The sequence below is a fragment of the Protopterus annectens genome, chromosome 2.part1 (assembly GCF_019279795.1).
Source record: "Protopterus annectens isolate FY-2018-M chromosome 2.part1, PAN1.0, whole genome shotgun sequence".
NCBI lineage: Eukaryota > Metazoa > Chordata > Ceratodontiformes > Protopteridae > Protopterus > Protopterus annectens.
Window position 1 is genome coordinate 1,492,061,671 of NC_056729.1, and position 15,221 is coordinate 1,492,076,891.

Genomic DNA, 15,221 nt, shown 5'->3' on the forward strand with positions numbered 1-15,221 from the left:
ACTGGCTGCCCTGGAAGCTATCACGATTCCCACATCTGGCATCTGATGCAGCTATACCAGAGATTTGCCAATGGGGACATCCCTTACAGTCACCTAGTGGGGGATGCTGGTTATGCACTGGAGCCATGACTGATGACCCTGATCTGAAATGCACACACACCCAAACAAGAACTCCATAATGAGGCACACGCACAGACCAGAATTATAATATAGCATGTGTTTGGGATGCTCAAGTCACAGTTCCGGTGCCTGGACACATCCAGTGGAGCCTTGTAGTACTCACCAGCTACATGTACCCAGATTCTCATCGTATGTGCCATGCTACACAATATGATTCTGCAGAAACAGCTGCAGCAGGAACAGCACTGGGCAGGGTGACACAGCCCCCCACCATTGCCAAGGCCTAAACAGGCACAGAGTGACTCGGAGGAGGAACAAACTGAGCCTGCCCCAGTAGGCAGAAGAAGGCATGCCCAGTATGCCCTGGCCTTGGCAAAGAGGCAATGCATAGCACATACACTGACACAGGAGGGACCTAGGGAATGACACCTCTCTCTGACTTGCACATACAGTAAAACGGATGCCAAACATGACACTACCTGTGCTCAGCCATGTGTAGGGAGTGTACTATGTGCATACGACATAGGCAGCCCTGCAGCACCACCTTCAATACTGGCACACCCACAAGGTAAGTCACTCAACCTACCAACTGCCGAATGGAATAGTATGTTTTGTTCCCTGTATCTATGGTATGGATGCGAGCATGCAAGGGAATAGGGTGAATGGTATGCCAGCAGATAGTAGACACCTATAGTGGCATCATGAGATCTGTAACAAATACTGATACACCATAGTAGCCAGTACTACACAGGGCAACAAAACCCACTGCAGGAAATGTGCTGGGCCACATGTGTGTCCATATGACTCACACATGCCAGTCAGGGAGGTTCACATACCCAACAACAGTCTCAGCTAGCAGGACAGGTGTAGACAAACACAAATAAAGCCTGTGCTATGGCCTCTGAATGATGCCTATGGGTAGTCTCCACCCCCAGGCCTATACAGACAGACTACATCAAGTCAGGCAGTGGGATGTTAGTTCTGAAGTGTAGAAAGTCAGAAACTAATATATAGGTCAATCAAACCTGAGACCTGTAGTACACTGATATGCCTCTAGTCAACATGATAGGTTACAATACAGAATGAAATGGAATACCTGGCATACCAGTACAGTCATAGCAAATGTGTACAAGTGTCAGGTATGCCCCCCATCCTATGTAGACATGTAGAAACAGTCAGGTGTGCCCCCCCCAATCCTGTGTAGAAATGTAGAAACAGTCAGGTGTGCCACCTCAATCCTGTGTAGAAATGTAGAAATAGTCGTGTGCCCCCCAATCCTGTGTAGAAATGTAGAAACAGTCGGGTGTGCCCTCCCCAGTCCTGTCTAGAAATGTAGAAATAGTCAGGGGTGCCCCCCCCCAATTCTGTATAGAAATGTAGAAACAGTCAGGTGTGCCCTCCAATCCTTTGTAGAAATGTAGAAACAGTCAGGTGTGCCCCCCCCCCAATACTATGTAAAAATGTAGTAACAGTCAGGTGTGTGTCCCTACTCCTATGTAGACATGTAGAAACAGTCAGGTGTGCCCCTTCCCCCAATCCATGTGTAGAAATGTAGAAATAGTCATGTGCCCCCCAATCCTGTGTAGAAATGTAGAAACAGTCAGGTGTGCCCTCCCCAGTCCTGTCTAGAAATGTAGAAATAGTCAGGGGTGCCCCCCCCCAATTCTGTATAGAAATGTAAAAACAGTCAGGTGTGCCCCCCAATCCTTTGTAGAAATGTAGAAACAGTCAGGTGTGCCCCCCAAATCCTGTCTAGAAATGTAGACATAGTCAGGTGTACCCCCCCAATTCTGTGTAGAAATGTAGGAGCAGTCAGGTGTGCCCCCCATTCCTATGTAGAAATGTAGTAACAGTCAGGTGTGCCCCTCCACCCCTATGTAGACATGTAGAAACAGTCAGGTGTGCCCCTTCCCCCAATCCAGCATATAAATGTAGTAACAGTCAGGTGTGCCCCCTCCCAACCTCTGTGTAGATATGTAGAAACAGTCAGGTATGCCCCCTCCCCCAATCCTGTGTAGAAATATAGAAACAGTCAGGTGTGCTCCCGCAACCCTACCTAGAAATGTAGTAACAGTCAGTTGTGCTCCCCCCAAACCTATTAGTAACGGTCTGGTGTGCCCCCCCAATACAATGTACACACATCGTAACAGTCAGGTGTGCTCCCCCGCAACCCTATGTAGAAATGTAGTAACATGTATGTGTAGGTATAATACCACTGGAGCATGGATGCCCAGAGGTTGCCAAGGTAGCAGGATAGATTGTAGCATTTGCACGATATGCAGGTATGTGTGTGTTAGGTTGGTGTGTGTTTCATATTGTATGAGAGTGGACAGTATGTATGCATATTGAGGTAAGACCTGGTGGCCATTGCCCACTACTGCTGATGACAGGGCCAGGCCCTCACAACTGCATTGTCAAAGACAATTCCCACCAGTATAACACATGCTAGCAGTAAGCCATTGTAAATGTATTGTGGTAATATGTGTCACCATCTGAAAGATTGACATGGCATGGCTGTTGGGCTAGATATACAAGCAGTACACAGGGGAAAGTACCCCAGACATACAATATATATTGTGTAACTGTGAAATGGACACACCCTTGGAATTGTACATACAGGTATGCATCACATTATCTGGTCTTGTAATAGGGGATACCGGTGTTATCTGCCCGAACACTTGCAGATCACACAGGAGGTAGGACTGATGCATTGGGAAACAGCTGATGCACATGCCAGCATAACTGGAAAGCCCCATGCATATCTGTGCATCAGATGTAAGTAGTGTCCATAGTACACATGCACCCAGCTCACCCAAACACCACCCATAGGTACCTCTCTGGTTGTATACCTGCTGTGGGGAATAAGTACAATATGACCCCGCCTGTATATGGCAATAGCGAAATAATGCAGCATGCAGTGCAGGTGTCCCATGCAGGTGTGTCCCTAGCCATAAGTAGCACCCTGCCAGCATCCACACCACCTGATCAAGACTGATAGAAGGTATTGGCATGAACACCTAGCACACCTACCCTTTTACCCCAGGGGACTATACTGTATGGTGGTCTGAGACTGAGGACTGACAGAATGCAATGGCCTGCCACATCTGGCCCGCATCAACAACAAATGGTCCACAGGCCTCTGCCAAAGGCCTGTGTCTCACACGTACTGCCAATGCATGTTATGTCATGGACACCCAAATAACAACATAACACATTCCACATAAGCCATATGCAAGGCCATGTGGACAAGCCACAGTAACATGTCCACCATGTCCCACTGCATGAACTCTGGACCAACACCAAAACACAGCTGTGATGGAGTGATAACCTTAGGGAAAATATCAGAGAACGTATGCATAATGTATGGAAGAAGATAGAATAACAGAGGGGAGGTAGGAACATGGGCAGCATGGAATGTGAAAGGTTCAACACAAACCTGTGTGCATGCACTATCCCTGGCTGCAAACACATAAATGGGTGGCAACATACCTGCCCGTATACCACAATAGGGGTAATGTCCTGATTCATGGCCCCCGCCTCTGGGTAACCTGTGCGGATCTGCACAGCTGTGAGGTATTGCCACAGCAAGATAAGGCCATACTGTCATGTCAATGGATATACAAGTATGGGATCCTCTGCTAGCACTGTACCAAGGTGCTGAACTGGATACACAGACCTAGCAGCAAGTGTCTGCAGCTTCCCCTTCAGAATGGCATAACTTACCATGAATATGTAGGCATTTGCCCACAATACCAGACACAGCTGCAGTCACCCTTGTCCCCCAAGACATCACTGTGAGGAAGAATGTCCACCTGACAGTACATGAGGACAGAAAACATCACAGTTTATAACAGTACACATGTCTGAATATCTCTGCTAACAGCAGTACCATGTAGCTGAAGCAGCACAGACACAATCACCTGCAGTACACACTATCCCCTGCACAGTTTGTCCCCATATTGCCAAATTATCAATGGATACCATGCAGAAACAGTTTGCTACCTGTAGGTGTACAACACAAAGTTCTGCACTGGAGTACAAACTACCTGGAATTGATCTACACATTCAATACATAAGGGCATACTGGGCATGCTCACACACTTCAACAAATGAAGCCCACGTCTGCAAACAACAGTGGACCATATATATCTGTCAGTTGCAGATGTTAGTGCATACACTCCTCAATATGCACCAGTCATGCTTTGCACACACAGTGGATATATCCAAGGACAACACACAAAAATAAGCCAAAAGTAAACATACATAGATGTGTTGAAGAGAGTGACTATGAGAAGGAGCCATCCATTATGAGGTCTGTTCCACCCAGCACACAGCCAAATGGCTGCAACCACATGCAGTGTAAATGTCACTCACTCTAGACATTAGCCACTGGGATCCGTCAGCATTACAGACTATGTGGTGCAAGTGCTAGCTGTGCAACATGACTGTACAAGGAAGTAGTCATCTAGCAGCTGTATACATGTACCTGCAGAATATAACCCTGCGTGTGCCCGCATGTGGTGTGTCAACCTCCAGATGAATGAGTTATGGCCCATGCACACACACTCCCTCCCCATAGCCCTACTATGACAAGCCTGCTGAGGTCATACACTCTGAAATACACCTTTGAGAAAGGTGTAGCCCAGTAATCTCCATGGTGCATCCTATAACTGCATACTGCTGTAGTGTGATGACCTATTTAGGTAGGAGTTCTAATCCCAGACATAGCAACTGTGTATGTGTCTTTGTCTGTGTAGGGAGCAATGCTTTTTAGGCTAGTTTCCCTCACTGCAATTCAAATGTCCCACTTTGGCAAGCCTGCTGATGTCATTCACTGTGAAATACACCTTTGGGAAAGGTGTAGCCCAGTAATCTCCATGGCACATCCTATAATTGTGTACTGCTGTAGTGTGATAAGCTAGTTAGGTAGGAGTTCTAATCCCAGACATGGCAAGTGTGTGTGTGTGTGTGTGTGTGTGTGTGTGTGTGTGTGTGTGTGTGTGTGTGTGTGTAGAGAGCAAAGCTTTTTAGGCTAGTCACACTCACTACAATTCAAATGCCCTACTTTGGCAAGGCTGCTGATGTCATTCACTGTGAAATACACCTTTGGGAACAGTGTAGCCCAGTAATCTCTGTGGCGCGTTTTATAACTGCGTACTGCTATCGTGTGATAAACTAGTTAAGTAGGAGTTCTAATCCCAGATATGGCAACTGCGTTTGTGTGTTTCTGTCTGTGTATGGAGCAATGCTTTTTAGGCTACTCACACCCACTACAATTCAAATGCCCTACTTTGGCGAGCCTGCTGATGTCATTCACTGTGAAATACACCTTTGGGGAAGTAGTACTCCAGTAATCTCTGAGGTGCATCCTATAACAGCATAAAGCTGTAGTGTAATATAGAACTCTGGTAGGGGTTCTATTCCCACACATGGCAGGTGTGGATGTTTGTGTACGTGTTTCTATGTCTGTGTAGGGAGCAATACCTTTTAGGCTAGTCACACTCTCTACAATTCAAATGCCCTACATTGGCAAGCCTGCTGATGTCATTCACTGTGAAATTCACCTTTGGAGAAGGAGTACTGCAGTAATCTCCATGGTGCGTCCTGTAACAGCGTAATGCTGTAGTATGATATAAAACTCTGGTAGGGGTTATATTCTAACACATGGCAAGTGTGGATGTTTGTGTGTGTGTTTCTATCTATGTAGAGAGCAATGCGTTTTAGGCTAGTCACACTCACTACAGTTCAAATGCCTTATATTGGCAAACCTGCTGATATCATTCACTGTGGAATACACCTTTGGGGAAGGAGTGCTCCAGTAATCTTCATGGTGCATCCTATAACCGTGTAATGCTGTAGTGTAATAAACTATTTAGGTAGGAGTTCTAATCCCAGACAAGGCAGGTGTGTGTGTGTGTGTGTGTGTGTGTGTGTGTGTGTGTGTGTGTGTGTGTGTGTGTGTGTGTGTGTGTGTCTGTGTTTTTGTGTGTGTGTGTGTGTGTGTGTGTGTGTGTGTGTGTGTGTGTGTGTGTGTGTGTGTGTGTCACAAAGGACATACCATGCCTTAAACACATGCCCTGTATGAACAGATGCCACTGACACCAGGGAATACCTGCATCATGCTATCAATGTAGGTGCAGGGTCAACCTGCTGTCCATTACCAGTTCCCACCACATGAGGCCAGGACTGGCACATATGATGATAACAATCTGTGTACACAACATGGGCCAGACACCCCAGGTACAGTTCCACATGTCACTGTACATGCATGTGGGACATGTGCACATCCCAGACACCGTCCATGTCATGGACTAAGGAACACATACATGGCAAGCAATTTACAGCAATGGCCACACACAATAGTTACCCAGGTGACTGGATAGTGAATACAATACCCACCTGTGTGGGCCAGTCCAGACACCCCTGAGCCACACTGCAGACCATTGTCATGTGGCCTGATGCCAAGGTATACCCATCACTTAGCCTTGTATAGCTGTCTGGCACAGTCGACCACTACACACCCGTGAAGCAATGCACCCATGCATGTCAGTACTGGCATCCTGTGTCTATGTGTGTGGTGTCTGATACCTATGACCACATTCACACTCACTACAACCCCATTGGCATACTGAAGCATGCTGTCTGATGTCAGACACCTCCACCTACCCTTTGCCCATATAACCTTTGGATAACCCCTGTGGTGCATGTGATACCTGCACAGTACTGTATTGTGACAATCTAACTAGTGAGGAGTTGTATGCCTGACCCTGCCATGTGTGTCAATGTGTGTAGGTCCCTGAGAGAGTGTGGCTGTGTTGACGCTGACACCTGTTCATGTGGACAGGCACGTGTACTACACCTACCATATAGCTACCATATCATTGTTGCAGATGTCACTAACCATCACAAATATGTTTGGAGGGCTCCTTAACATGTAACCTATGTGGTGCATCCAATAACTGCATAGACATGTGATAGCAATACATAGTCAGTCAGGGGTTTGATACCCTGTACTGGTAGGTGTGTGACACAAACATTCTTAAGTTTTACTCATCCACCCCTCCCTGACTTATCTTTGCCTCTGTCTGCCTCTCTCACCCCCTCTCTGCTGGATGTGGAGACTTAAACCTGCTTTGCTTAGGCAGCAGCATGTGTATTGTAAGTGATGCTCATGATCAGCTGATGGCCTCTGCATGGATTGCAGCCCTCCTCTATCTGATTGCATGTGGAACAGCTGTGGCAACATTACCATAGCCAATTGCATGGAAACACACTCCAATATCTAGGAACATCATGTTGGTATTGAGCCTTTTCATTCACTGTGAGCAGGACCTAGATCTGTTGTTTGGCAAAGAGCATCACAGATGGATTGGGGATTTACCTCTGACAACATACACTGTGGAAACAGGCCAACACACAGGAGGGGGATGTGCCTGACATGACTACAGAATGTAAGTGGTGCTATACTGCATTTGGAGTCATGTTGGTTTAACAGGGTGTGTGTGTTCTACATGTTTTAATACCTGTCATTTTAGTGCTACGTTTATGAGGAAACCCCCATCTGTAGGGTGATCTGCAGACTGGGCAGTGTGCGGTGCCTTTTGTTTCTTGTGCTACCCACAAACTACCTATGTGTGAACTGCAGAAGCATAGTTTGAGGATTGCAGTCAGTACATGGTGACAGCCATGAGAGTTACTGATTCATATCCCTCATAGGACATATGTTGCAACAAACCCTGTTACAACAGTAAATGTATGAGGTTATCACAGCAACATGTCAATATTGGCCCTGTGTTTTTGCCTCCAGACCCAACTCTGTCAACCTTTGTACATATGTCATGCAGTAAGAGGTGCATATGTTCTGTACACCATAATATATTGACATCATATCTGATAACAAACCAGTGAGATATCAGACTGCTACACATGTTATGTATAGTAGGGTTATATTTCAGGACATAACCTGGGCATTCTGTGGTTGTGTGTACAGTACTGAGGTCTGTGTACTTATGGTGATTGTCGACAGTGTGTGTATTGTAAATATGTGCCTTGGCTTGTGTACAGACTGTGGCAGATGTCATTGTTCTTGGTCCTGTTCTATCTGATGTTACATGCTGCTCCACTGTATGTTGCCCTATCGGTTTACATGTTTGTAGGGCCAAACATACACATGTCCCCACAGACAAGCATTGGACTACACTGTGTAGTGGCCCAGTATATGTAGGGTTAGTGTGTGAGTGGCACATATGAGGATGGTGTTGATCAGATAGTCCATATACTGTAATATTACGCTACCTTACCATATGTGACTGTGGCTGGGTTCACATTGGTTGTGGTTATGCACTTTCACACAGGTGTCTGTTACTCTGTGCTGTGGCATGCCTGCAGATCCTGCTATATATGCAGGTACATGTGTATTCCCCCATAGGAAATGTAGGCCACTGTTGTGGCAGTCTGCCTGTAGCCTGCACAGTGCTTTGTTACATGCCTAGCAGCTTAATGTACTTAGCCAGTGTGATGTTATGTCCAGATACTTGCCAGATGTACTGCTGCCGGGGCCACCATAACAGTCATGTATGTCAGACAAAGCAGTGGGATGCTGCACAGATGTATGTCACTAAATGGTGGGTATGTGGCCATGGAACCTCTGTACCAGTGGTCATTATGTGTCAGGACAGACAGGGGTGTGTTTAAGCATAATCTATGGAGTCAAATGTATACCAGTATTTACGTGATATACCCATCTACATGTCTGTTAACATCCACATTGTCAGGCTTGGTCTATATGTCTTGCACTAAGGGGTTCTGTATATAACTCTGGACTGACCAGAGTGTGTCAGACTGTCCACATTTATTGGACATATCTCTGCTGTAGTCCACAGGATCATTATTGTGCTAGCAGTGGTACTGTACTATGATGTCCTTAGGATGTCTGTCAGTAGACAATGGTGCACATGTTAAAAGTAGATGTGACCTCCCACACACAACATGTCTGTGAAGACAACCCCTATTACAGTAGCAATAAGCTACATATATACCTGCAATACATACCTGACATCCCCTTGCACTAAGAGGTTGGGACTACTGGGGATGAGGTAGGGCTCCACCCCATGTTCAGGACATATGGTGAACATATATGTATATATAATTATCCATATATATATATATATATATATATATATATATATATATATATATATATATATATATATATATATATACACATATACATAGCGACATACATAGATGTATATGTATATGTACATATATATATATATATATATATATATATATGTGTGTGTGTGTGTGTGTGTGTGTGTGTGTGTGTGTGTGTGTGTGTGTGTGTGTGTGTGTGCGTGTATATATACATATAAACACTCAGATATATACATATACACAGCAATATATGTCTACACATATACAGATAGAGATACATATGCACATATATGTATGGATATCTACATATATATTGACAGTAATAGGTATATCAGAATAGATATGTATGCACATATAGTAATAGATATCTACATATATATCTAAATAAATAGGCATATAGGTTCATAGGTTCATAGGTTCATACTAGGCTATCTGCTCTGGGGCAATTATAAGCTTAGCCCGATTCTGTATGGCTTACGCCACCCCTTGATTTGAGTATACTGTGCCCTTTTTAAGGTTTAGTTTACTGTGCCTCTGTCTAATAGTGACACGGGAGTAATCCCTGGGACAAACCTACGATCCCCCATCCACTTATCGAGATTCTTCTTGAAGAGATTCAGTGAGGTGCTCTGCCTAACATGAACTGGAATTCTATTCCAGAGCGAAGGGAGCCTCTGGGTTATGAACCTGTCCCTCCAGCAAGTTCTGTTTATTTCTGTGCTGAGGTTCAAGTCCCTCGAGCGTGTGGATCTAAGGGATTTAGATTTACTGAGGTGGAGCATGTCCATTAATTCTGGATTTGACATAGCTTTGTATGTCAGGCATAGATCCTTGAAGTAGGCGGTATGCAACTGAGTAGAGCTGGAGTTTTTTTAACCGAGCAGCATATGGCATCTGTTTGAGACCCTTGATCCTCTTGGTGAGATACTTTTGGGGTCTTTCTAATTGCTGTAGGTGTCGGGTAAGGTACATCCCAAAAGGGGCATTGTATTCTATGATGGGCCTGATGAGGGATGAATAAAGGGGCGCAATTACCTCTCTTGATCTAGATGTGAAACCCTTCATGATGAGGTGTGCTATGTAGAAGGTCTTTCTAACCACTTTGGCAATGTGGTTTTCAAAGGAGAGATTGCTATCAACTTGGGTCCCCAGGTCCCTAATAACTTTCTCTGTACTTAATGGGTTTCCGCCTATGTGGTAATTTGTGGGCACATTGTTTATGCCAAAGGGTATGACTATACATTTTTTGGCATTTAGCTTTAAACCATGGCTCTGGCACCAGTTATCTGTCTCTGTGAGACCTTTTTGAAGGATGTTTGTGTCAGCTGGAGATTTGATTATGGCCCAGTTTGCAGTCGTCTGTGAACTTGGTGAGCCATAGTCCTCCCGTTGCCTGTACCTCGGAAAAGTATATACCGAACAAGAGTGGTCCCAGGACAGAACCCTGTGGGACGCCACTTGTGACCGGTTTCGAGTCTGACATGGCTCCAGCAACTCTCACTCTGTGGGTTCTGTCTTTGAGCCAGTTTGCAACCCATCTTGTGACATAGGGGTTTATATTTAAGCTGGATAGCTTATCTATGATGCCCGAGTGGGGTATTGTGTCAAATGCCTTTGCAAGGTCCAGATAGGCTGTGTGGACTACCTTCCCTTCACATAGGATGTGCATACATATATAGCTATGTATACATATATCTATATATACATATGGGTCTAGGACATTTCACTGAATGCACATTAGACTGAAACTTGTGGGCATAGCCCCCCCACATATTTTAAATATTTTGAACTATATACATGGATACTTGCAATTCCAATATATTACTCTTTTCCGAACATAATATATACTTAAAATATGTGGGGGGCTACACCCCCCACACTCTCTGATATGAGGGGTGGTGCCCCACACCCCTCTTACTATATATACTAACTCCAGGGTCGCACTACAGTGGGGAAAAGGCCATATATAACTTTCAGTGAAATATGTTTCAGTGAATTGAGTTTTCAGTGAATTGTGCTTTCAGTGATTTGTGTTCAGTCATTTAAGTTTCAGTGAAATGTGTATTCAGTGAATTGAGTTTTCAGTGAATTGAGCTTTCAGTGAAAAGTGCACACTAATTTGACTTTCAGTGAAATGTGCATTCAGTAAAATGTCCTAGACCCATACATATATATATATATATATATATATATATATATGTATGTACATACGAAGAGATGTACACATGGCCATATATATGTTGCACTATACAGATGTGTATACAGACATATGTATGAGTATACATGTGTACGTACATGTAGACATATATCAACCTATTATATGTACATATCCATATTCCTGTCATGTGTAAGCCTCACGGTTGTGTATACTCTCCCAGATGTATCTCAGCGTATGTATCAGCTATGTGTACATTATGATAAAACAACATATGTGATGCAACAGTCAGATTAATAACAAGTACTACACAATTATGGAAGTAAAGGCAATTGTTCAATACTACTCAATATGTGTATTGACAAATAAATTGGAAAAACAGCTGTCTTCACAGTGGTCATGGTGTAGTGGTTAAGTGTTGTGACTATAGTGTACAGGGTCCTGGGTTCAAGACCTGCAAGGGATGTTCATTTTGTTGCTGGGCAGAACAAGGGCTGTTGGATACAGAGTGGTTAAGTTAGTTTGGAGCATCTTTAAGCAGGTTTGTGCGGGTTTGCATGAAGCTAAGTGGTGCTAAGCTATGGGTAAACGTACGGGCACTTACACAGTGTAGGCTTCGCTTACCAATGCACAAATCAGCTCAGCTGTTATATTGCAGCAATGTTGATACTTGCTAAGCATGGCTTAGCCCTGGTAACCAGTTCATACCACCCAGTCTGATAACATAGCAGGGTAATGACATCTGTAATTAGTGTATGTAATGTCATGCACAATACATGTGTCTATGTGCTGACATTACAGTAGCAAGGGGTGTGAATGTCATGTGTGGAACACAGATGTATATGAGGCCTGTACAGCACTGTTATCCATGTGAATGGGTTACATACAGGGGTAGTAGCCCAGGGTACGTGCTGTCACACTGGCATGTAGTGTATCATGGTGGTACTACTGTTGAAAGTGCTTACCCAGGCAAGAGTAGAGTGTTAAATGTAGTACTGACAAAAGGCACACCTGCAGGCATAGCTGGACTCTGAGGCTTCCCTGTTGTATACCTGGTGTATGAGCTGTGTCATAGTATATAACCCCTTCTGGATAATGATCCAACATGTGGAATGTAACTGTAGACTACTGTCTGTACAGCACATGTTTGTGAGGGCTTGTGGCATGTAGTTATGGCATACATATCGTTGTCAAATGTCTATCTGTCAAAACATTCATCCTACTGCATAGCTACTTGCCAAACTGATGACTGTCAGTCCCTGTACAGATGTGCAGATGGCAGGTATCCAGCTGGGATATGTACAGGCAACCTAAGCTTGATTGACACTGACATGTCTGCCCAGCTGTGTAACAACTGGCACATATAGGAGATAACACCCTGTATGCACCACATGCCACGGGTACCTCCACTACACTACCACAGTCAACAGAACATGCTTGGGTACAGGTCTCCATCACAGACAATAACCATGTGTTATAATGCAAGTTGCATACATGTCAACTTGATCACCTCTGTGGCCATGTGCAGGTGGCACTTGGAGGCTTGGCTGATGCATGTCACTCTCACCCTGAGGGTCACCACAGTAGTGCCTGTCAAAAGATTGCCTGTTGCCACATGGCAGGTGGCAGGATACCACTGTACACACAACCCCTACACAACCCATCTCTCCTTGGACAATAGCTAGGTACACAGCTATGACCACCTGCAGCGATGCATCCCAGTACTGACACATGTGTATGTGTGCATGACTGAGTATAGCAGTGTCTGTGTGTTAGCACATCTGTACTTGGGAATTCCATGAGGGCCTTCACAACCACCACAACACCTATTGTCATAGTCAGTTGTGGCTGCTGCTGTATTGGACATTACATGTACCCTGATAAGCTCCTCTCCATACTGGCTACATGAGCCTTGCAGTACCAGCACAACAGTGTTGTACAAATGGGTTGATAGGCATAGGATACCCATTGTGTTCTGGCAAGTGTGTGTATGTGTGCATGCCTGTATATCTGTAGGGTGCAACATTCCGAGGCCACATACTCCTATTACAATACCCATTGCCACAAAGTAGTACAGATAGTGTTGTTGCTGCCCATAGGTGAGACATGACAATACAACACCCTACTATGTGTGTGGCATGTGCATTAGATGCATATCCCTGTAGTACCACTGTTGGGATATACTATGGGTTGTATCGCAGTCATGGCCAATCTGTGATGGTGGGTATGACAGAGTGTCATCATGGGTTTCAGGGAGTACAATATCCACTGGGGGATGTGGTTGCTGTGTACACTGTCATTACACCAAGGTACACCCGCTATGTCTCATGTACCACTTTATGGTCACCACTGTCACCATCAACCATACAGGCAACTGATACCGCAATCTAGGCCAGTTATGCGTGTGCTGTGTGCAGCCTACCTGTAACACATTGGATACACAGTCATGTTAGTTAGCAGCGATAGGCCCTGGTCTCTCATGTGTGTCTGCCTGTTATGTGTCTGTTATTGTGTATATGAAGGTATGTCACACTATGTATTGTCCGTATACACCCATTACATCCCCCATTAGCATACTGTACATGTCTGGGGATGTTCTGCATGTAACGTGTAACCTGGGACACACCTCACCCTAAACGCTGTGTGGTGTGTGCAATGTAAGCCACACAATTCAGTATCACTATATACCTAGGTAGGGGTCTAGTCCCAGTGTTGCCAAGTAACAGTGTGCATGTATGTGGATGGGTCTACATCAGGTTGCAGGGTATACATGCCCCAGTGGGTCACCTGTCCATATGGCACAGGCAATAACCGTTATACTAACCTGTGACATGTGTTCAACTGTACCCCAGATATGTCACAGCCATGGTGTCACCACAGTGCCATACCCCGTTGTGGAATATGACTGCAGACCATCCTCGTGCTGACACATGTACACCTACAACACAAATGGATAACCTTAAGGAGACCGCAATCAACCAGTGTTACTAACAGCTATAATGCATCATTGCTGGATGACTATACTACCTGACATATATGCATTACACTTTACTCCTTATGTGTTACACTGCAGTACTGTGGTACACTGTAGTACAGTCACCATGTGCATCAGAACCATATTAGCCTGTCCCTGCATTGATGGCATGGATGACAGGGATGTGGCACAAGTATCGTCATATGCACAGGGTGTGTTGTTGGTTTTCCAGAGACCGAGGGTGGGCCATACATTTGACACCATGTGTGTGGGTCAGGGGTGTACTGAGGTGTGCTGGGCATGGTGATGTGGTGTGTGTAGGTATGGGATTGCCCTAGGTGTGTTTGTATAACGTATGGGTATGCATGCACACAGTTCTGCCATGTGGCTGCCCTACACAGGTGTTTATGGACAGCTGCAGACCATACTTGGCAGGGTGTGCAGTTCACTGCCTCCATCCACGGACACATGGACTGTGCCTGCCAGGGATTCCATGGGCAACTCCAGGTACAGGCCTCGATGTGCTACTCTCATCTGATGATGACAAATGTCTGCTGGTACCTGGTCCCTCCTGGGACTGGCTAGGACCACGTGCACATCGCCTGCTGTGGTGTGGTGTTGACAGTGCCCCACCACACTGCCAGGGCTGGTACTGCCAATACAGGAACCCCTTGGTGTCCTAGCATGTCCACATTGACTGCTAGCTGTTGGTATCGCTGGCCTACGTCCATGAGGCTGTCACCACACCCTCACCACACGTTCAAGCACAGACATACCACGGTTGACGAGCGCCATCATCTCACCAGACCATCTATC